The sequence below is a fragment of the Hydractinia symbiolongicarpus genome, chromosome 7 (genome assembly GCF_029227915.1).
Source record: "Hydractinia symbiolongicarpus strain clone_291-10 chromosome 7, HSymV2.1, whole genome shotgun sequence".
In the NCBI taxonomy this organism is placed as follows: domain Eukaryota; kingdom Metazoa; phylum Cnidaria; class Hydrozoa; order Anthoathecata; family Hydractiniidae; genus Hydractinia; species Hydractinia symbiolongicarpus.
The window spans coordinates 19,046,505-19,052,504 of NC_079881.1; positions in this window are offsets into that span (position 1 = coordinate 19,046,505).

Here is a 6,000-nt window from a genome sequence, read left to right on the forward strand (position 1 = left end):
CTGTCTTTGGACGATCAACACAGGAATTGTACCATAATAACACCAATAGGGATTTACTTTCAGCATCTTTTTTCGGTGAAAACACATTATTGAAAAGTGAATCCAACTTTGAATCTCCCAGTGGCTGATATACAAGCTGAATAGGGAACTAATATAAACAAAAATATTGTATATCTCTATAAACTAATTCAATTACATAAGCTATGATAACTAGAACTATTTCAGGTGTATTTCAAAAAGTTTCATAGAAATATGGAACACATTAGGACCATGACTATCTTGACTATTCCCCACCAAGTGAAGAAATTTCCCAGATATATATTCACAGTAGATTCTACATTTTGTCTACTCTGTATATACTGTCGTATGGAAGTTAGTTACCTCAATAACATTACATAATGCCATAACACAGACAAATGATGACCAACTATAATTCCGTGATGTATATGAAGCCTCCTCTTTTAAAGCAGTGATGCGACACTTCGTTTCGGTATAAACTTTGCAACCATGATCTGATAAAGCCTGTGTAAACAGATTTTTTGAATTTTTGCACTGCAACTGATTTGCAATAATTTCAAAGTGTGGATGATCAGCATAAAATTCAGCATTTTGGAACAACTCAATTGACGTCAAGACTCTTAAATCATATGCTAATGACTGGTTACCAACCAAACCAACTGACACTGCACTGTACAAACAATTACCATCCCCAGATATTCTAAAAGAACATGCATCCAGTCATTGACAATGAAAATATCTTGCCATTTGAACAAATTCCGGTTATAATTAATCGTGGTTTATCGTACTGTGTTTCACATAAATATACTGTTGCAACTGACAAGTAAAAAAAAACTTTTAACAGAAACAAAACAAAACTTTATTTTTGCTGTATAGCTATATAAATGTTTACTGGTCTAGGTATGTTTTCTTCTATATTGAAACTATACATACAGAATAAGTGCTCATTTTCTTCGAGAATGTGTAAATAAACAAAAAGAACTTGATACCTAACTGGCTTGAGAGCAGGATTAACTTTTTTTTTGAATTTTTCAACAGTAGAGATGAATATAGTTTGTGCAAGTTCATCTGTCTTCAAAATAGATGGTGACGACGGTGAAAACAACTTTTTAGTTCTCCAGTTGCCTTCGAAACGAGTTCTGATGTCTTTTTGTTGTTGTAGAGTAAGTTCAAAGTCCATGTTTCTTCAAGATGCTAGCTATACATTACTAAAAATAATAAGATCTATTCTCGATGCACAACTGGACTGACTATTTTTCAATCTTCCTCGACACTCTGTTCATACTACTCTAGCTACATGCAGACATAAATAAGTTGGCAGTGTGTGGGGAGGAGATGATGTCTTCCACAGGCCAGGTAGTATAAACTCTAACAAGACTAACAAGTTCCTAGCTAGCTGGACATATGATTCATGCATGACATTATTCCGGTGTTTTATAAAATATGAAACCAACAAAAACTCTGAAAACTCACCTGAAACACAAATCTCACGAAACACACATATCTGAGCAGTATCTAAAAGCCATGTTTGATCATCTATTTTCTGGCTCACTGAACTTTGACCCGAATTTGAGTTTTGTCACCAGTCCTCTGAACCTACTTGCGAGTTGAATTTCAGCCTACTTGCGAGTGAAAAGTAGTAGGCAACTAGACTGTGTTTTCGCGAATTTGAAATCCCTGTTGAAATAACTGTGTGCCATCGGTTACTAAAAACAGCTGTCCAGACTTTAGCCTACTTGCGAGTTTTAGGACAAGTGATTTTCTAAGGCAGATTGGCGTGTCTCTATTGGAAAGACAAAAATTGTTAGATTATCGAGACAACGTAAACAAACGGGATTCAAAGCGCCACGGGCTATAACATTTTCACGTACACAATGACCGCGCGCGATCTATGAATATTTCTTGTCGATTCTCTCACGAGCTGCTTCTCCATAGAATTATCATATGCAGGATTTTAATAGCTCCATCTCAATGTAGGCTTTAGCCTACCTCGCCTATAGCTGGATCCGACCCTGCTTATCTCTACGACCTTGGTCAACGTCCCTTTTCTTATCACAAATAGCAACATGGTGTCTACCCGAACACTTTAAACAACTAATCTTAGAATAACAAGACTTGGCTAAATGTTCACCTTTTAAACAAACAAAACATCTCTTCTTGTCACGTAACACGTTTTTCCTTGCATCGAAATTAGTGATTATTCGGCATTGCTGTGATTTATGCGATTTGTCACAAAATATGCATCTATAATTATTCTGATTATTCTGATGATTGCGATAACTATTCTGATTATTCTGATGATTGCGATAATTATGCTGGTTGTTCTGATACTGATTGTGCGAAAGATCACGGTTCGATTGATGTGAATAGTGAACTGGTAATGCCGATGATGAAAACGGGTTGTTATCGTGTGGTTTCATTACAGGAAGTACAGATTTACTGCTTCGCTTTTTAACAAAATAGGTGACTTAAGTAAAAAAACTGAAAAAGGCCTTTTCTCATTAGCAAAAGGGATTGTTTTCGGTGAAAAGAAAATTAATAACGTTGCTAAAATGAAAATGGCTTATCGAAGTTTTACTATCCAATTGCAATCCAGATGTATGAACGGTATTTTAGAACGACAGAAGAAACAATCAATGTGGAGGACTGTGGATTAATAATCGATTCTGTTAATTACATTTTTGGTTCAACACCAGATGGAAAAATTAATCATGGAAATAAATTTGGTATACTGGAAGTCAAGTGTAGTGAGCATTACAAAGATCTTGATCCAAAAGATATTTGTTTTGTAGCCAAAAACCCATGCATTGTTTACGACAAAGAAAATGATGTTATAAAAAATAAAAAAAAACACACATACCGTGCCTATTTCGATCCAGAATTTTGGAAAAATATTCAATCTGAAGCAGCACAGCTTTATTTCACAAAAATATTGCCTGAGTTGGTTCAAAAATATATGAAGGATTAAATATTTTACTTCACTGCAAGCATGTATATATATAGATATATATATAATTTTATGTACATATTTTCACGTTATATTTTTTAAAATAGGATTCTGAAAATTTGCCAGCAATCCACACAAACAGTAATAATTTGATTCATGGATCCCATCATGCTGACCGGTTCTACTTGATTAAATATATGGTAACTATTTAAACGCTGAATCATTCGTTCCACATGTATTCGCTCTCTTGCAATTTGTTAACTTTTTACAATCTCGTTTGTGGTGAATTGTCCACGTCCTTTTAAAAAAGCTGGTATTATTAATTTTACATTCAATGGTTTTAAATATTCTTCAATCGTGAAACCTCTGTCTGTCATTACACTGTCCGCTTTCTCCCATAAACCAGGATGTGAAAATCCACTTTTAATCACAATACTTTTATCTGGAATACTTCCAGGATACGCTGTAGAATAAAATTAAACTCCGGGAGCTATTCCAACTAAAACTTTTACTGTGGTGTGGCTTTTATAATCTGAATACAACATTTTATGAACATAAAGGGATGACGGAACTTCAACTTCAAATTCCACACAATCAATTATACATCTTGTAGTTGGAAAATTTTCCTTCATTGAACTAGACATTAGCATTTGTATTTTTTTTCTGTCTGGCCAGATGCACATTGATCCCAACTTTAGATACATATATTAACCCATGTGGTCACTGTGTTGCTTACTGTCCCTTCAGAAGAATCAAAATGTTATGACAGATGCTTAACAGGAAAATTTCTTTGTAACTTTATCAATGTGTTTAGATAACTTTCTAGTGGTGAAAAAATACGTTCACGTCCACAATTTGAATCCCCTTTTATTTCTTGGTTGTTAAAGAGAATTACGTTTTCCCGAATCTCTCCTGCATCTAAAAATATCAAGACTGAGCGAAATGTGGCCAAAGTAGGAAATCCTGTATAGTAGTTGCAGATACTATCACTGCTTAAGCAATGTGCAACAAAGTTACATTTAACTGATAATACATGTTTTATTTCCTGACGTAAACTATTAACTGTTTGTTGAAGTTGTTCACACTTAGCTTGTAAATATATTTTTTCATTTTTCAAAGAAACATTATCATTTTTAAAATTTTGGAGTTTTTCTTTTATTTGATCCAATTCAGATATCTCTGGTGTCTCTGTTACTTAAAGTTCTTAATCAGAAAAAGTGAGTTGCAATGGTGTCTGAACTCTGCATTTTTTCCTGGGAGACGCTCTTAACATTGATTGTTTTCGTTTTTAAAATCTTTTCCAAAATCATTCCATGCATGTAATATTGGCTTTGCTCCATCCAGCAGTCTTTTACGTGTCCCTCCTGGTGGTTTATAAATCACACTGATGTCAAAGTGCTTCTCACATAAGCGAGTGTTTTTTGTAATGTTAAAACCATCTAGGCCATCCTGTCGTATAATTAAATTGCACCACGATCTCTTTACAAAAGTATCACGGGGAAAATTGAAAAAACTAACATTATTTCGCTGTCTTTCTCCATTTAACACAGTATACTCGCGAGTTGAGCAGCCATAAGCAGCATATTCACGACCTAGAGATTTGTTTGCCTTTTTCTTTAGGTTCTTGTCCGCCATCTTATTTGTTTATCCAGCCTTAGCCCCGATTTCACGCCGAACAGTTATTGCGCCATCGAATTTATGAATAGGAGTATAAAACTCTTCTGGAAGTTTCGACATAAGTACCGGTATTAATAGCGGACCATAATTTTCAGACGTGGCATCTAAATTTTCCAGACTTCTCACTTGTGTCTCAACGTTGTCAAATACATTACGCAATGTTTCGATGTTAGTTAAGTTATTCGCCTGTTCAAGTTTCAATAATTTTTTCATATGTGCTGAAATAAGTAACTGTTTATTATTATATCTCTCTTTCAGTAAATCAACGACGGTTTTATAATTTTCATTGCTAAGTCTAAACCCAGCGATACTAGATTTTTTAAATAGGTCTTTTTTTGAACGTCGGAAATATCGTCATAAATAAAACTTTATTTTAAAACGTGACTATATTTTTAAAGAACGAAATCTAAACTAACATGTGCGAGAATATAAATACATAATAAGAGCAGCTAGAGGACTGGGGAAGATATAAATAAATATGGTTACCACAACATGGCCTTAATCACATTTTTAGAATTATCATTGAAACATGCCTCAACAATTGCCTTCTGATCTTCCTGATTAGTTGTTTGGCTTAATATTTGTACTTTAAAGTCTATGTCACCATCATTATCAATACTAGTCGATTTTATTCTTATTACATGATATATGGCCTGGCCGTTATTGAACCTGCTGAAGTATTAGCCACATACCGTACTGGTATAAGAAACTGGAAAGCTGCAAGCATTGGATTGGGTGATGATGAATTATCAGGTCATATTTTCCAATATCGACTTATGCAATTATATGGAATAAAACGTACACAATTTTCTGATGTTACTTATATAACAATACGCAAATCAATACCCAAGCAGTAGTTCATGGCAAAATAGGTCATAAATTCAGTACCCACTGAATTTCGTTTCTGACATGATAGAAAAATTTCATGATTTGTTATTGTGTTCATAAAAAAAAGACTTGTTACAAACCTGGCGATTATTTGAAATATAATTAATTTAACCTTCCTTTCTTTGCACATAAGAAATAAAGCTAGTCTCAGTTAAAAATGATCTTCAAACAACGCGAGGATACGAGGATACTAAGTCCGGGTTACGCATCACATGAATTCGGCAAAGTAGCAACCCTTTTGTTTAAGTCATATTGCGTCTCTTTTAAGTAAAAAGCCGTTGATTCAAGCGTGATGATGTCATTGGCTAGCTGGGAAATGCAGTTCCCGCGGAATTTGATAGAAGCCACAAGCAGAAAGAAACTGTACTGATAGTGGCCTTCGGGCAAGTCAAAGACATATTGGAAAACACTTTAACTACTATTGAGTTTCTAAGAATAAAGTACATTAACTTTCAGACGTTTTTATTTTC